This window comes from Lissotriton helveticus, chromosome 5_1, assembly GCF_964261635.1.
Source record: "Lissotriton helveticus chromosome 5_1, aLisHel1.1, whole genome shotgun sequence".
NCBI lineage: Eukaryota > Metazoa > Chordata > Amphibia > Caudata > Salamandridae > Lissotriton > Lissotriton helveticus.
The window spans coordinates 2,049,670,587-2,049,689,839 of NC_136065.1; the positions used below are offsets into that span (position 1 = coordinate 2,049,670,587).

The 19,253-nt window shown below is 43.7% G+C and overlaps 1 protein-coding gene across 2 annotated transcripts in view; it reads right to left on the bottom strand.

Annotated features, from left to right (window-relative positions):
* LOC144756261 (complement factor B-like) overlaps positions 1-19,253 on the bottom strand; it is a 457,893-nt gene that overhangs the window by 361,419 nt on the left and 77,221 nt on the right. The gene's annotated exons all lie outside the window — the stretch shown is intronic.

A 19,253-nucleotide genomic window follows, 5' to 3' on the forward strand; every position in this document is an offset into this window, starting at 1 on the left:
GTTGACCCAACTATGAACCAATGGGGAGAAGATAGGCATGACGGATTACAATGGGGGGGCAAAAGCCTGCACTACCTATCTTTTCACTACTTGCAAAGACTGGACAGAATATTCTATTCTACGCTATTTGCAAATAGAGAATACCTCCGAAAAGAACCAATTCCCAAAACAGTCAATGTTCGGGCAAACAATCAATCAATGAGGAACGAAATAGGTACGACGTGTTAAAGGTTTGCGTTACCTACCCTTCACTATCGGCAAAGGGAGAGAGAATATTCCTATTCTTCCCCGTTTGCAGACAGAGAAGATCCTTAAGAGAACCAACTTCGAACAATTCAATGCTCGATTCAATCAATCAATCAATGTGGAGGAAAAAAAAGGCACGACGTGTTAAAGGCTTGCGTTGCCTACCCTTCACTACCTGCAAAGACTAAACAGAGTATGGCGATTCTGTGTTTGTTTGGAAATAGAGAATTCCTCAGAAACAGTCAATAAGTAATACTAGTATTTTCAAACAATCAATCAATCAATTTCGCAATTTGTCGTGTGTCACGACCTTACCCGGACCGCATGGACAGTTTCTCGTCTTCTGCTTCCAGCGCCCGATCGTCCTCTACTCTCTGTTGCTATCGCGGCACTCCTGGTGGTTCCCAGTCAGGACCGTAGATCACTCGGGAGAGGTCTGCTCGGAATCAGTGAAGTTCAGATGATCGGCTGTCAGACGAGGGTCTATTGGACAGGAGCTCTTCCGATCGTTGCAGTTGTTCACTCTGTCGTCGGGACCTCTCCCACTGGATCCACGTGTCGCTGATGGGCCCCGCGTTTGGGACGCCAATTGATAAAGATCAATTCAAAAATGGTCAGGCGATCTCAGTAGATGTTTCCTAAGTTAAATTTGCCCGGCGTAAAACGCCTCTAATACCATACGAAGTTATTCAATGAAGAGGCAGGCGCTGGAGACAGGAAGACAGGAAACAAGTTTTATTCCGTCGGAGTAGAACACATCAGATCAGACAACAAGGTATCGTCTCGAGGTGCTCTCCCAACCTCTCTGAGACCTGGTCTTTTATACACTGGTTTAAGACATGTGAACGTCCTTTATTACAACAGGGACATTGTGAAGTATGAGAACGACATCACCGGCACCCCCCCCAGTTCCGGCCCATTCCAACACATGACAACAGTAGAGGCCCTTTCCCCTCATATGATTGGGAGGGGCTATCACGCAGCTGAGTGTTCTGCCGATTCCTTTGGAATGTGTGCGCCTGATCGAATCTCAGGGGATGGGGAGGTCGTGATCAATAGTGGCTCCTTTCAGGAAAGGCGAGTGCATACAGTAATGGGCAATAAACTGTATCCTCGGGCTAAAGGATGACCAGTGGTTCGTACAGGCAGTCGGGCTCAGAGGAAGGGGTCATCAAAGGAGGGGTATTCATGGACGGAAAGGAGGTGTTGGTCAGGCGCAGGGTGTGATTCCTTGAGACAGAGTCATGGGAGGGGAGGGTTCATGACTTGTGCATGTGAGTGCGGGGGCAGCCAGGGTGCGCGGGGAAGACTTGCAAGGTTCAGGGAAGCGTGCTGACGGGCGATCGTGAACAGGGAGACCATGGTACCTAAAATGGCTGTCGTGTATGCTCGTACGTGAGTCTGCAAAATGGCGTAGATAATGTTCAGTACACGAACTAAAATTCCACAGTCTGAACTGCCATGGAAGGCCCTCCTCATCTGGGCATACCCTTCCCACTAAGTGCAACTTAAAGCAACACAAAAAGTTGATGGCTGGAATGCTGAACACTGTCAAACACCGACTCCCAGTTAAAGATTTGGGTTAAATCCACTGTTTTTTGCTCACCGTGCCGCCCCAATTTGGACCCAGTCATATGCAAATCAGTCTTGATCTTGCTCCCCATGGGAACAGTCCAGCCCGAACTGCCAGGTCAGGTCCTCCCTGGAACGGAAATCAAGCACCCTGAGACCGCTACATGATGGCTTCACTGAAACCTATGGTGTTTGTATCAAACACCTTATCTTAATAAAACGATACTGATGCCACTAGTAGATTTATTAAGACATGCACCCAGAGGGCAGCTTAGATGTGCCCCCTGAAAACCTACCAGCCTCTTCGTGAGCTGGCTGACTGGTATCGTCAAGCCTGCCACCATAGATGAGTTTCTGACCCCACGGAGATTAGAGCCCGCATTACCTCAAAAGAGAGCATTTGGGATTATTAATTAAAGCCCTGCAAGTGTCTGGAGTGGTGCTGATGACTGACTGAATCCAGGATCCATGCTTTTGCTGCCGCCGCTCTCTGCTTCTGCTCTCTGCTGTGGCCAGGACTGGTGTTCCCGGCTGTGGCCGGCGCACTCCTGAAGCACCTGAGCACCCGGGCCCCTGATCTCCTGACCTCCCGCGCCGACGAGCCGCACTGAAGCCGTCTGTGCTGCCGGTCCCACCGCCTCTGCCTGCCTGCCTTTGCTGTGAGCAGCTGCGATGAAGTCGAGGCAGGCGGGGCAGGCGAAGCGAGGAGAGGCGGGTGAGGCGAGACGTGGCAGGGAGAGGCCAAGGCGGGCCTCGTGAGTAAGACTCGTGAGCAAGATTCGTGAGCAGCCTGAGGTGTGCTTGTGGATTATAGCACAGCCTCCGCCGCTAGCGGCCAAGATGTCCTCATTGCCCCCACCGCTACCTGTGGCATTTTCACAGCAAGTCCTGCTCCAGAGAGCGCACTGAACAGCAAACCTGCAACCTGCTATTCACTTCCCACAACAACGCGACCCGCAGCAGCTTAGGTTGGGGTGGAGTGGATGTGGAGCTGTAGCTCTACCCCCGGTCCAGATTCAGCGGGAGCAGGGGCAGGCATGTTCACAGTTACTGTGACTGTGGGTGTGCAGGAGTCAGCGTGGTTCACCCTCAAGATCATGTTCACGATCTAGTTGACGAAGATTAAAAGCTAATCAAAAGCACGTAAAAACAAAAGCATTTGCCTTTGCCCTTGCCTTTAATCTAACAGAGGATTGATGCCATAAATTGGTTCTAACACTATTGCTTCCTCCTGCCAGTAGTAACCATCAGCAACCATCAGCTGACTCAATAGCAAATACTTAGGTTACTAAACTGTGCGCCAGCTGTAGGTAGGGATGTCCCTCTGCGGATTGGGACTCTTAGAGTTCACCGAAGATACAGCACGTAGGATTCTGCAGAGGATAGCAGTTTCACCAGCAGCACTACCTGCAAGTCAACGCCTGTAGAAGCAGCCAGGGAGGACACGGCTCGCGGCTCTGGGCAGCTCTGGGTAGCTGCCCTCACTGCAGTACAGTGGCAGTGCACAGAGCACCGCGCGTCCCTCCGGTAACCTTCCACTGGACAGAGCCAGGATCAAATTAGGCAGCAGTTTACCAAACCCCACTAAAACCCAAGATAACCATCTCATCAGTCTCCCCAGAACTAAGATTAGGGCGGGTCCACGGGGTGCATAAATCGGCAACCAGAGCAGGCAATGTCAGCAGCAACTCAACATAGCCAAGCGGAAAAGGTAGCTGAAATCCCTGGATTGCATAGAGGGAGAGCCGCAGGTCAAGACCAGACCAGTCACGCAGGTGGAGGGCACCATAATTGAAATAACATCAGATACAAGGAGTCTCAGCGACATAACGCCAGAGTCTAAGTCCTCAAAACAACGCCTTTTTCAGCCGAAAATCGACACCAAATTTTGTTTCTTAAAAAATGCAGGCGATATCCTGCTTTCACGCCCCACTGAACCTGCGGGTCTTCAAACACCACTTCTCCCCTGCCAAGAGGACAAAGGGAAGGTGGAAGGGAACGAAGGGCCTACAGCTCAAGGAGGAAGGGGGGATAGAACAATGACATATTTATACAACCCTGCATCCGCTGCAGGCCGGAACCTTAAAACCCCAGAGACGACCCCAAAGTTAAAGCTTAACGAACTATACCCAGAGGCGTTACAAAATTTGCCTCAAGTTGGGGGGGGCAACGAACGAGCTTAACAAAGCAAGGGAAGAATGGACCAGAAACACTGCTGCTACCCATAACATCCCTGTGGCCACATTGTCCAGGCCCCTCATCCAACACAAAAATGATGGAGGTAACTGTGTATCACTAGAGCCACTGGCCATCTATGAGCTAGAAAATATGACAGCCACCATCCGGCTGGGAACAAAGGCCGACCCTTTAGAGGACAACTTGGAAAGTACCACAGAGAGAACAATGGCAAAAGGGGGGTTAACACCTAAAAACATAAAGGACAAGCCGGATACAGAAAATGAAGTACGCTCTGTCCCTTCACAAACCCAATACAAGCCAGAGCTGTTTCAATCTAGCTTGCTGCTGGATGAATCAGAAGAACCAGACTAACACTCATATTTAGACAAGGAGGAGTGGGAAGCACTTCTGGCAGCCTACCGGGAGGACAGGCACGGGAGCGAATCAGCAGAAAACTTAAAAATGGATAGATGCAAGGAGACGGTGGAGGGGTCGCTTGCGCTGCCTACTTGCACAATTAGTGAAATTAGAGTACACCATGGGAAAATGGGAAAAACAGACAATGGTAACAAAACCGGCAGTGAGGCTGGCAACCTTAAAGAGGAAGGGCAAGAAACTGCCCAAGGGGATGCATGGGCAAGTCTGCTCAAAACTGTGCAGCTCCTGGTTGAGGCCTTGCAATACCAGACTGACAAAATGGACTTGCAACTATCCCTATTGAACACCCTGGCAGTATATGTGGTATCAATTGACGGCAAATTGGGAAATTTGAGCACAATGCTGGAAAGCACTCAGGACCATACCCTAGCAAACCTCCGAACCTGCCGATGCAGCCCAATTGTGGACAAACTGGCAACTCTTCCACCAATGTGAAAAAGGCATCAAATATCAAAAATATGCAGCCTTCAAATCAGCAAACCCTGCTTGCGCGTGTCGAAGTCGTATCAACTCGCCAGCTTGGGCTGGCCAATACCAATTCTAATTGAACAACCAAAAGGGAACACCAACAGCGACATCAGTAAGCAAACAATAGCATTGACACCCAGCTACAACAACACGCTAGAACAAGCAGAGGTAGCCAAAGGGGAATTGAAACTAAACGCAAAATTAAGACCTGCACCAAAACTGAAAGGTTGGAACTAGAAACAAAGCCCCTCCAGGACTGGATTTCAACAAGTCTTTGGGACATCATTAGCGCAAGAAGGAACAGTGCCACTGCTTAATGGGACAATGCAACAGAACAGCCCTTCATCCGAAGTAATTAACAGTATTACAATCATGTCTAGTTGCGCCCAAGCTCCAACGAGCAGAAAGCAAGAAACGAGCGTACCTGAGGACGCACAAGAGACTGTGGGAGCTGACCCCCCCAACAGCGTCTGGTGGTAAATCCCACAGTAAACCACATCAAAATTAGAATTGATGGAGTAAGAGGGATGGGAAAACGAACCTCAGAGACCAACCAGGATTTTAGCGATGTCGATGTCTCAGGGGCATCAATTATAAACAACAGTGTCGCCGCTGGGAGGCACACAAACCAGGGGAACCTGGATGTCCCTCTCAGCAAACGCTTAGCCAAAAGGGAGGTAGAGTTATTACAGAACAGTCAGCTCTTGCCTGTAGGCATATCAGATCCAAAAATAATAATAAAAAATTCTATGACAGCTCAAACACAAAACCGAATCAGTCCCCGGCCCCAAACACCAAGGAAGTCTAGGCTGCACAGAAGCGATCCAAATAGCACCGGGATGCCCACAAAACGAGGCCAGCCGGCCCACCTTAGAAATCCATAATGAAGTTTCTATCTGGGCAGGGGCAAGGGGAACAAACGCAATATGGTTCAAGCCTGAATACACTTCTAAAGGAAGGCACAACATTCTGAACCGAGGCAACATACTGCGGCTATTATCTCACATAACCTCATTGGCAGACATAACGATGACAGACTTGGAGTCAATAGAATTCATTAATTGCGGGGACTTAAAGGAAGGTGAAAAAACAAGAGCAGCATGGACCTTGTCGACAATAGCACTTAAAATACTGAAAGAAAGTGACATCCTAAAGTCTTGGGGGATAACCATCACCCGTTACTTAAGCCAGGATATCCAGATCTGTTAATCCCAGAACCCCTGAGAAGGCCGTTGGCAGACCAATTACATCAGTGCTGAGAGGAGCCATAGGGTACTGCAATGGCGAGAAGAGGCATCAACCTGAGGAATTAAGAAGTCGCAAAGACCTCTTCACACCGCAAGCTCGGGAAGAAGACACAAGATGGTTCCCAAGAAACATAAATAATACAAGAGACTGACAAAACGCTCGCCCACTGAACACAGCAAACACATTAGGGACAGTACGCATCTGCTCCTGGAATGTGAACGGGCTCACCAACAAACTAGCGGACTCGGATTTTATCACCTATGTCAGGGCCTTTGATATAGTGGCACTACAAGAAACGTGGGTGACAAACCTGCCTCACCTTCAAGGATTTCTGCACTTCTTTGTAAATGCCATAAGGGGAGCAAAATATGGCCATCCACAAGGAGGCTTGGTCACATATGTCGCCAATATAGTCGCCTATTCTGCTTGCATCTTCGGCTCCAAAATACAGTCAACTCTAGCAGTCAATATTTCCTTCTCATCACCATCATCAAATAAAAGGGATTCTAATATCATGTTGCTAAATGTGTACATCCAACCAAACAATAAAATCAAACTAATCAAGGAAATTAGCAACTTTGTGGAAACATGTATAAGCGAGGGACCCACATCTGACCTTGTCTTAACTGGGGACTTAAACCACAATTTAATGGGATCCTCCGTGGACAAAGAAGTGCTTCTGCAAAACGCAATCTGGAACATCCCGCAAGGAAAACCTCACACGTGCAAACAAACCAAAAATAGGACAAACTACCGTGGAGGTTTTGGAACATCTTAATCTAAGGGCATTAAATGGTAGATCACCGATAGACAACCCCTCTTCCCCCCCCCCCGTGATGACATACAGCTCTGCAAAAACAAGCTCGATTCTGGACTATACTTTCGTCTCCGTTGGTCTCTTCCAACAAATTGCATCGTTCCAGCTGGGCAACAAAGGAGACAGTGATCACCGGCCCCAAGAAATAGAACTGAGAACAGTCACTCCAACATTCGAACCCTGCCGGGAGCCCCAAGGATCAATTGTTACCATCAACTTAAGAAGAATTAATTCAAGATAGCCGCAGGAAGTGAGATGCTTGTAACTGCAAAACAACACTATGCTGTGAGGGTCTGAGAGGGTGAAGTGGAGAAATGGAGAAACTTCCTATTAGCAATGGAGGCGACTAAGATCAAACCACCAAACCTCCAAAGATTCAGCGGCATTAAACCAATATCTTATAGCGCTAAGCAAGAAATGAAGCTTCCAAAAAAAAAAAAAGGATTCAACAATTATTGAGACACCTTCGACACAAGCCCAGCGATGAACCACACTTACAACATTTACGGGAACAAAGGGCAGTCCTCAAAAAACTAAAAAGGGATGCGAATAGAGCTATGGAGGAGGATTTATGGGCCAACTCGGAATGACAATGTCAAGCATAACAATAGCACCAGATTCTGGGGTACCATAGACCAGTTCATTTACCATAATCATGATGATGTCTCCACAAACATTACAGAAGAAGCCTGGGTAAAATATCTTGGGTCTCACTTTCAACAAGGCACTGAATGTAGCGAGAAGCCCCAAGCCTGTCAAATTGAACCTGACTTTCAAACGACACTCAAGGACTGGGTAAAAATCAATCGCGTCGACTTTGGGAAATCAGGGCCAGACCAACCAAATAATGGCCATCAAATGATTCAAATAGACTCTATCAAAAGGCAGATAGGAAAGGGGTGCAGAGAAGGTGCTCCTGGCCCAAATGGAATTCCACCAGTACTTTATAAACAGGAGACAACCTTCTGGGCAGAAGCACTGGACCCACGCTTCAGAGAAATCAGATCGCTGAACATCCTGCCCAGCTCATGGAGAGGATCAATCATTTCCCCTATCCATAAATATGGTGACAAGCTGGAACCTCAAAACTATTGTTTAGTAGCTCTACTAGACAACAAAGCAAAATTCTTTGCAGGCCTGTTATTGGAGGACCTTCAGGCTTGGGTGAAAGAAAAATCCGCAATACCTCTCCAACGGACTGGCTTCACAAAATCAGTGGGGACAACAACCAACATATTAAGCATGACAATGCTTATGGACAAGGCAGCAGCTACACGATCGTCACTATACCTTTGCTTTATCGATGACAGGGCCGCTTTTGATCATGTTAACCGCACCAGATTTTGGTCTAAACTACATCACTGGGGACTCCCTCAGCCCCTACTCAACCTGATCATAAACCTGCATACGGACACGTGGCTACAGGTGAAGTTGGGCAATGGAACCTTTCAATCAAAACGCATTCCCACGGATAAAGGCCTGAAACAAGGCTGTGTTTTGGCACCCACTCTCTTCAATCTGTATACAGCCGATTTAGTTCCGCTGCTAATCGGCTGTAACTCACATGCCCTGAAATTAGGAGACACGGCACTTCCCTGTCTTCTTTATGCAGATGACATAGTCCTGATCAGCAAAACAAAAGTGGGGTTACAACATCTCCTAAATACAACGCGGGACTACTCAAAAGCAAAATATCTAACGATCAACCCAGACAAAACAAGAACAATGGTAATTGGGAACAAAAGGTGACAAACTGCATCCTGGTTTTGGGGAGAGACCAGATTAGAAGGTACAACAGAGAACAAATACATCGCCGTGAAACTGGATTCCGGCGATCACTTCTTGGCGCAGAAGAACAGCATAAGGCAAAAAGGTTTAATAATAGCAACTTCCCTAAAAACCTTAAATTCTAAATTATCTGGCCCATCTATCCTGCCACTCGCAGAGGTGGTTCGTACAAAACTTGTACCAACAATCGCCTATGGTAGTAAGGTAAACAAAGGCAAGGACACGGAAATACTTGACGCCAGAAACTGGTCCTAGGATGCTTGGTTCCGGTCCAGGGAAGATATGGCTTAGCAGTTCGGGCTGGACTGTTCCCATGAGGCACAGGGTCAAGACTGATTTGCATATGGCCATGTCTGAACTGGGGTGGCTTGGTGAGCAAAATAACGATGGATTAAACCCAGATCTGTGACTGGGGGTGAATGTTTTGCCATTGTGCAACATTCCGTCCATCATCTTGTGTGTTTTTCTGTTCACCCTATGTGGGAAGGGTATGCCCAGACGTGGGTCCCACGCTCATTAAGCCACTGGAGTCAAGCTATCCTGGTTGAAGACGGCTGATAGCCAGAAACCGGTCCTAGGATGCTTGATTACGGTCCAGGGAAGATATGGCTTAGCAGTTCGGGCTGGACTGTTCCTATGAGGCACAGGATCAAGACAGATTTGCATATGGCCATGTCTGAACTGGGGTGGCTTGGTGAGCAAAATAACGATGGATTAAACCCAGATCTGTGACTGGGGGTGAATGTTTTGCCATTGTACAACATTCCATCCATCATCTTGTGTGTTTTGCTGTTCACCCTATGTGGGAAGGGTATGTCCAGACGTGGGTCCCATGCTCACTAAGCCACTGGAGTCAAGCAATCCTGGCTGAAGACGGCTGATAGCCAGAAACCAGTCCTAGGATGCTTGATTCCGGTCCAGGGAAGATATGGCTTAGCAGTTCGTGCTGGACTGTTCCCATGAGGCACAGGGTCAAGACTGATTTGCATATGGCCATGTCTGAACTGGGGTGGCTTGGTGAGCAAAATAACGATGGATTAAACCCAGATCTGTGACTGGGGGTGAATGTTTTGCCATTGTGCAACATTCCGTCCATCATCTTGTGTGTTTTGCTGTTCGCCCTATGTGGGAAGGGTTTGCCCAGACGTGGGTCCATGCTCACTACGCCACTGGAGTCAAGCTATCCTGGCTGAAGACGGCTGATAGCCAGAAACCGGTCCTAGGATGTTTGATTCCGGTCCAGGAAAGACATGGCTTGGCAGTTCGGGCTGGACTGTTCCCATTAGGCACAGGGTGAAGACTGATTTGCATATGGCCATGTCTGAACTGGGGTGGCGTGGTGAGCAAAATAACGATGGATTAAACCCAGATCTGTGACTGGGGGTGAATGTTTTGCCATTGTGCAATATTCCGTCCATCTTCTTGTGTGTTTTGCTGTTCGCCCTATGTGGGAAGGGTATGCCCAGACGTGGGTCCCTTGCTCACTACACCACTGGAGTCAGGCTATCCTGGCTGATGACGGCTGATAGCCAGAATCCGGTCCTAGGATGCTTGATTCCGGTCCAGGAAAGACATGGCTTGGTGGTTCAGGCTGGATTGTTCCCATGAGGCACCGGGTCAAGACTGATTTGCATATGGCCATGTCTGAACTGGGGTGGCATGGTGAGCAAAATAACGATGGATTCAACCGAGATCTGTCACTGGGGGTGAATGTTTTGCCATTGTGCAACATTTCGTCCATCTTCTTGTGTGTTTTGCTGTTCGCCCTATGTGGGAAGGGTATGCCCAGACGTGGGTCCCATGCTCACTACACCACTGGAGTCAAGCTATCCTGGCTGATGACGGCTGATAGCAAGAAACCGGTCCTAGGATGCTTGATTCCGGTCCAGGTGAGGCTGGAATTTAAGATGAGCGACCAATACCATGTACAGAGAGCCAGTTTTTAAAAAATTAGGCGCTCTGCACAAACCGCAAAAGAAGGCTCTTTGAAGAATCTAATCTGGCTGGATGTCCTATCCATAAACCGATTGGCGTTACAAAATGCCTGGTAGAACGCCATCTCTGAAGCCTTGGAGTTTAAAGGCGCAGCAGCTCTTTGGAACTTAAATTTGTCTCACCTGCAGTTCAAAGCAGCTCTAAACAAAGAGGTTCATAAAGGATCCCTCGTATCTGATCGTCGGACCTTCACAATAAGAAAGCATGCTGACCTCTTTATTAGGAGCTTTGCCCAAAGAAGGGTTCAAAAATTCTTTACTAAACCAGTGTTGATGTGCTACAAAGTTAGGTTCTGTCAGCATCCTATGGGCTGCTTCTCATCTTTTGACCTCTTGACTCTATGGGTGTGTCTACCTTTCAGCAACATGTGCTGTCTTTGGCTTGCTACAGGAGGTACTCTCACACTTTCTCTGCATATGCCCTGTGATAATGCATGAACACATTAGGTTTCTACATCATTTCCTGATTAATCAAGGGACATGGACAATACGAACTGCTGTTGAATTTCTTTTGAATGATGCTCACCAGCAAGTATAGCTAGCCTTATAAAACGTTTGGACCGAGTAGACAAAACATTAAGGAACTTAGCCAGACTCTCAACCTCCTCGGGGATATAGGGATATCACTCTGGAGTGTATCTCTTGTATGATCTTTATGTTCTCTGATTGGGATAGCATCTAACGCAATGGACTCCAGTGGCTCTGTTGTGTGCTACTTAAATATTAGGGGAATATTTACAAGGACGGAGTTAAAATTATCACTAAAGCGGCGATAATAGGCTTGATAATAAGCTCTTGAGAATTCCAGAGAATTCCAATAGAAGCCCAAGTTTACACCAGAACATGGGCTTCTATTGGAATTTTCTAGAATTCTCAAGAGCCTATTATCAAGCCCCTTATCGCCGCAGTTTTCTGCCGCTAAAGCAGCGATAATTGTAACTCCGTCCTTGTAAATATGCCGCTAAGTTACTTATCCCATGCTTTCTGTTTTTGCTCAGTCATTGCTGGTAAACTTTGGCCAATGGTTGAACAAAATGGGCAGGCTGCCAGGCTAAATCTGCTATTGCCATAAAGGTCTATTTGAGTTTTCCATTGATTTCCGCTTACTTTTGCTGAATTTCGCCTATGTTGTCATTTTAATGATTTATAGTTTAGATCTTGATTGTAGTAAATTTCTTACCACATCTGTTACTGAATATTTAGCCCTTTCAACACTTTTTAGGACACGGCACTTTACAATTCTGCATATTAGCAATACCTTCCGGTTTTAGACCAATTTCTTTTTTAACAGCAATGAAATGCCATTACGCTCAGCATTAGAACATATAAATCAAAAACAGCTGCATCACCAAACATGTTAGCAATCAATTTGTCGAAATATTTAAGCCTCAGTTTACAGCTAACTAAATCTGTCATGTGAATATCTAGCGAGGTAGTTTGATCTTAGAATTCGATGCAAACTCACTGTTAAATCCCCAGTTATTAGAAAGATATTTTTAAAACACGTTATAAGCTCCTTTTGTTTTTAACTTTTTATAAATTGATTATAATATATATTATGACACTGTTTATTTTAACTTTCTCTCGCATCTGCACAAATTATTACTTCATGTTGTTGGCACTTTAATGGACTTACTTGACTAAATAAAGTATTTCAAATTCTTTAAAATTAGTTTTTCATTGTTTAACAGTTTCAAGATGATCATCATGTTTAGAAGAAACATGTCACACATGTTGGATCGGTACAGTAATGATATGCAACACATATTACCTTTCAAAGATTGTTGCCCAATGCTATGTTTAATTTGTACTTTTTTTTTATTTTAAGCACAAGCCCGCAACATTTATACACACATTTATTTTCCCTTTTTCCAATTTTATTCTTTTAAATTATCTTGATTTTTGACATTTTTTGTGGATGGGTGAGTGGGTGAATGTAAGGATCTATGCGTCCAAGAATGAGTAGAAGCATGTGTCGATGATGAGGTATTTAGTGTATAAATTTATCAGTGACTGAAGAGGTACTTTCACTTACATCTAGATATTTTGGCATTGCCAGTGCTTGTTTAACGAGGTATGTAGTATAGTCCAGATCAATGACAAAGGTGTTGTGATATTTCCCTATTATATAAGAGCATCTCACACGTAAGGTGCTGTGCATACAAGATGGGATGGTATTCCGACACAATATTGTGTGCAAAATATTGTGAAATACAAATATCATGTCAACCAATTCGTGATGTCAAAAATATGGTGGGGTTAGAATATAGGTAGGTATAAATATTGCTTTTAAGTCTTTGATGTCATTTTGTTGCCCATCATATTGTTTTCTAAATTTTAATTATTTATATGAGTATATTATTTTTTATGCTATAAACTGTCATTGTTAAGTATGTCTAATTATTTTTAGAGTCATTTTGTTTTTGTTTGTTTGATTTGGTTATACATTTCAAATTCTTTTTTTATTTTATGCTAGTTTCAAATTTTTAGGTCGGTTGCTGGGTTTGTAGGTAGTAGGGTGGAAAGTATTTCTAATATTTATTTTTTAATCAATTATGAAAATGTTTTATAGATTTAAATTTGTTAATAGATATTTGATTATGTAAATATGTTTTTAATTATTTAATAGATAATTTGAACAGAATTGTAATACTGTATGTGGTTTAATGATGATTGTGTTCATTATTTTTTTTTTATTGTTTGGATATTAATCAATTATATTATGTAAAAAAATGTTGGTTTAACAATTACATTTTAGAGTTTTTTTACATTTTTAAATAAAGTGAAATGTTATTTTTTCCACATATTTTAATTTGTGTTTGAATTTTAAGGTAAAAAGTTGGGAAGCATTTTAAATCTATGGGCCCTATTACGGTGCCGACTGGACGAGCGTCCGATCGGCACAGTAGCGGAAGCAGGGCCGTCTGAGAAGGAGTTGGCGGTCCTGCTTCCATTATTTGCATGCGACCGCCTTGATCGAGGTAGGAAAGTTTATATTTTCCATTGCGACTTGTGCTGCGAGCCGCAATAGAAAACATACACATAGGAAACAACCATGCACTCTGTGGCAGGCACCATGCAGTGCCTGTCACATGGTGTAGGGATGTTTAGGGGGGAAAAATAGGTGCCCCCCAAGCCCAATAGCGGAGGGCCAGGGGAGAAGGGAGCGCTGCTATGGGTCCCCAAAGTCACTTTCCACCTGCCTTTTTATGGCAGGGGGACCACCATGAAAGGGCAGGCGGAAAGGTAGCTAGTAATCCCCATGGGGATGCCTGAGAAGGTACAGTCTCCATCGTGGGAAATGCGATCCGACCAACTGCCTGACGGGCTCCTTGAGCCTGTCGGAAACTGTTGATCAGTCCCTGCACTGATGCGGTCCAACCGACCGCATCCTAACGCGGCCATCTGACCGCAGATTCGGAAGTTGGTGTGACCAACACCGACGTGCCGTCAGTGTCGGTCCCACCGACATTGTAATGACCCCCTGTGTTTACATGTTTTAATTTATTACATTTTTAAAAATGAATATGGCATTTTTTATATTCATTTTGTGCTTTTAGTTTTCATATATAAATTCTATGATGTTACTAACATTTTTCAAAATTTGTTTGCGGAAATATATTTATGTTTTTATTTTATATGCATGTAATTTATTTTGTATCAATTTAGGATAAGGAAAATTAAATCTGATCTTTCTAAAGTTAAATATGTTTCCTACTGTTGCTTACACTGGAGAAAGAATACTAGTTGTCACCCCTCAAAAAACTCAACACTTTCCGTAGTGTTGCTTAAGTCGAAATGGGAATACTAAATCTAACCCCTTCAAAGTCCAACACTTTCATTACTCTTGCTCAGCTTGTAGTGGAAATAGTAAATCTGACCGCTCCAAAGTCCAACACTTTCCCTACAGTTGCTCATGGTGGAGTGGGAATAGTAAATTTGACTCTTCCAAAGTCTAACACTTCCCCTTTTATTGATAAGATTGAAGTGGGCGTACTAAATCTGGCCCCACAAAAGCTCAGCACTTTCCCTACGCTTGCTAAGGGTGTAGTGGGGACAGTAAATCTGACCCCTTCGTGGTCCAACTCTTTTCATGGTTGTGTCAGAATGATAAAAGTAAGTCTGGACCCTCCAAAATCCAACACTTTCCCTACTGTTTCTCAGATTGTGTAAGTAGGGAATTCCACCCCACCAAGTTTAATTTTTGTTTCTGATGTTTCAATTTTAAAAGTTAGTTTAAAGTAAATAATATTTTATTGTTTCTTTTTTGTAGTATTTTTTTAAATAATTGCTTACCATGTTTTTGTATAAGTTTTTGATTGTGTAATATCTAGTGCGTGTTAATATAATTAATATTTATTTGTGTTTTATTAATTACATTTAAATAATAATTTTATTTTTGAATATTGTTTATGTTTGGTAATTATTTTGAAGTATATACTTTTATTTTATGTTAGTAAGCTGCACATTTTTCCAATACATTTTTATATTATAAATATATTTTTTGTGTAATATTTTAAAGGTAATGTATGTTTTGAAGCTAATATGGTATACAATAGTAAACATCAATATACACATGTTCTAACAATATTGTAGTCTTCTATAACTTTTGGTGTCAATATTTTTGACTTTATATTCAAAGTGTATAAAGCTGATATTTGTGTACTCAAAAAATGTTTGGCCAATATTATTTTGCCTATATTTTTTATGCCGATATTTCATCAGACAACCAGATGATGCAAAGGTGGTTTACAGAAACAAAGATGTGATCAGGTAAGGGAAGGGCAACCCATTATGAGGACAATGCTGAACAGCACACTGTGCAGTTGTGCTTTTTATGTATTGCACTGCTCTACACACATTCATTAGTCCAGAATAACATGGTTGAGCCCCCAACTCTAGGTGAGAAATATAGCCACTAGACACATCTCATAAACCCGAAAAATCAAGCTTCTGAAATGCTGCGTCTAGTTGAGAACAACCTATCTTTATAGCTGCAGGCAGAACAGGTTTCAAAGAGTATGATGATGCCCATTAGAGATGCTGTCATGCTGTGGTCCTTGAACATTCTCCCGCTGCCTCTCAAGTAGGCAGACATTATTGTGATTCAGAGTAAGTCGAAGCATCCCTCCCCCCTCATCTAAAACCATTCTTGGACTAGCTACTAGCTGCCACAGGGCACTCTGTCAAATGGAAGTGAAAAAACGCCAATGCTGCTGCTACATGAGAATCCAGTTAATGAACAGAAGGGGTGAAAGAAGTTAAAAGGAAAGAAAGGATTATAGTTATTTCAGAGTCTCGTCATTTTAGAACTGACGCATTTTCAATATTATATTCAAGGAAGCCATGGTTGCTACTTTTTTATTTTATGCAACTAACAATCATTGACAAAGCCAATAGTTCTGGCTTGTTGCAGGTGTAACGTTACTTGTTCTAGGTGTAACGTTACTTGTTGTATTATATATCTGGATACAATGACAGAAGAAACAAAAATACCAGGCGGGCGGTACACTATGCTAAGCACAGATTTTTAGGGTAGGTGTTTTAAGCCATGCCCTTAATTACATCAAACCCACCCCCCTATGGAGAGACCCCCCTAGTTTTTTCATCCCCCTGAAAGCTCTGGATACAACACCATGTCACAGTCACAGGTGAGTGAGTAAGTAAGTGAAGGGATGGGATGGATGGGTGGATGGCTGGATGGATTAGTGAAAGGGTGAAAGGATGGATGGATCGTGAGAGAAATGAAGGATGGATGAGTTAGTGGAAGGATGGATGAGAGAAAACGTAAATAGATGGATGTATGGGTGGAAGGGTAGATGGGTGGGTAAAAGGATGGATAGATGTGTGAAAGGATGGATGAGTGAAAGGGTGGATGATGCGCAAGTGAATGGGTGGATGGATGAGTGAAATGATGGATGGATTGATGAATTGAAAAGTGAAAGGGGGAATGGATAGACGGAGGCGTGAAAGGGTGGATGCAAGGCTGGATAAGTCAGTGAAAGGGCGGGTAGATGGACAAAAGGATGGATAGATGAGTGAAGGAGTGAAAGGGTGGATGGATGAGAGAAAGGATGGATGGTTGAGGGAAAGGATGCACGAGTGATAGGGTCAATTGATGGATTCATGAGGGGATTAGTAGATGGATGGGTGGGTGGATGGAAGGATGGCTAAGTGAAAGAGGGATGTAGAGAGAAAGGAAGGATGAGTGAATGGATGACTGAACGGGTGAATAGGTGGAAGGATGAGTAACTGGATGAATGAGTAAGTGAAAGGAGGGTTGGATGGGTAAATGGCAGGGTGGATGAGTGGATGGATGAATGTATGGATAGGGTGAAAGGGCGGATGGATGGATAATGGATGGATTATTAAAAGGGTGGATGGAGGGATGAATGAAATGATGGATGGAAGGATACATGATGAAGCAACATTTCCTATTCATTGACTTTCACATTATATGAGTCATTGCTGTATATAATATGTGTGTAATGTAACACACTCCGACACCCTGCCCTACATAATTGGGATGAGTGCACTATAAAATAGATTAAATACACAAGAGAGAGGGACTATGTGAAGATGAGGGGCACCATTGGAGGGTGTTAGCAAGGCCGGACTGTCTGGATCGGGCGTTTCCCTGGGAGGCTGGAAAGGTGGGGGGCGCAGTTTTGTTACTGGGGGCCCGCACTGCAAAGCTCCTTGTATATACTGCAGTTTTCAGGCAACAATAAAAGCGGCCTCACTTATATTCAGGTGTGGTTCATCAGTGTCTGGTGACTAATGTACCTGCAGGAGCGAGATGGGAGTTTTGAATCATCTAAGGTAGCACAGAGGGCTAATATGCCTGCTGCAAAGAATGTGTACCATGCATATCAAAGAATAGTATTTTATGTGTGGAACTCAGTGGGTTACTACTTTTGTTACTGAGATTCTATTGTTACGGTGCATTTAATAAATTACATACTTAATCTCGCAGTGAGCTATGAACTGCCATCAAAGAGCTGCATGCAAGCTGCATGGTACAGGTTACAAAGTTATGTTTTCTTCCCAGTCTTTCATTATCTTGATGTTGCTAAAAAAGGTTTGTTAGGGTAGGACTAAATTCTTATCATTAAAGTTAACTCTAACCTCGGTGTTAAGTTCTGAATCCTGAGTTTGTGCTACTTCAGACCAAGCACACTTCCAAAATGCCTAGCAGTATAGGTGACATGTGCATCCTACACTGAGTAGTGCCCTTTGCCTTATGTAACATGTCCTACACACTGATTTACACATGTATGATTCATTGTCTCTGTATGTGTGTGTGATCTAAAGTGCTCCGACATCTTATACTGGTACGAGGAGGGCTATAAAACAAATGAAATAAATGCGAGAGAGGGGCTGTGGCGAGTTGAGAGGCACTGTTGGTGACAGCGAGGGAATCATTGAAGAGCCCCATCAAAGATTGTCGTCTCCTGGTGCACAGTAAAGTCATTATTTACTATGCTTTAGAAGCTAATACAATATATAATGACAAAAGTGTTGTAGAATGAAACATGTTTTCCCAAATGTTCTTGGGGTTGCGAAAACAAAGGCTGTGAGCTGAAGGTTTGTTTGTAACACACAACAACTTTTAAATATCTGCAAATAAACTGTGCAAATGTTTCAAAACATATCAGCAGTAAGGAAACGACCAATGGACTCAGAAGTGTGCTGGAAAGAGAGTTTTAATAGGATCAAAATAATCAAGACACTTTACTTGGTGATGTTCAAATGATACATACCTCATTTTCACACATTAGTATTTGTGCGCTATATAGATTTATCAGTAACACTGATGACATTTTGCTTCCATTTCAATAGAAAATGTTCTGTATGTAAAAGATAGTGCCTCCTTCTGCCCTACAATAATGCCTCAACAGTGTATACAGTTTCTAGTCTGTAGCACACTTCTGTGAATCAATGAGAATCTGCAGTTTAAAGCTCACAGAAATGAAATGGACCAATCATTATACTATTTCCAATACACAGCTGAAATAAGGAGGGCCGATATATGGCTAGCCAGGGCAGGATATAGCAATGTCAACACCTATCTAACCGCTGTGACCCACAATAATACCATTACACCCAGCAGTGTGCAGCCGATTATAGCTCATGCAGTCTGGTTAATAACTCCCTTTTCCTGCTTAATGCTCTTACCCTCGCACAAGACCTGTCCACTATGGATCTTACCATTCAATCAATGGGGTTCACCCACAAAATCAAAGGACCTGGGTATGGATAATATAAAAAATAATGATTCGCATGCATTGATTCAATCAAGACACTGTCTTGATTGAATCAATGCATGCAAATTTAATTGCATAACCGAATAACAAATAAACTTCATTTAAGTGTTTACCTAAATCTTAGTCAAGGATCATTATTTTTTACACTATGGATCTTAATCATCACTCAGTACTGTACAAGCTCCTAAACCAGTTATCACCGACAGAACAGACATGGAGTGCTTAAAGCGATCTGAC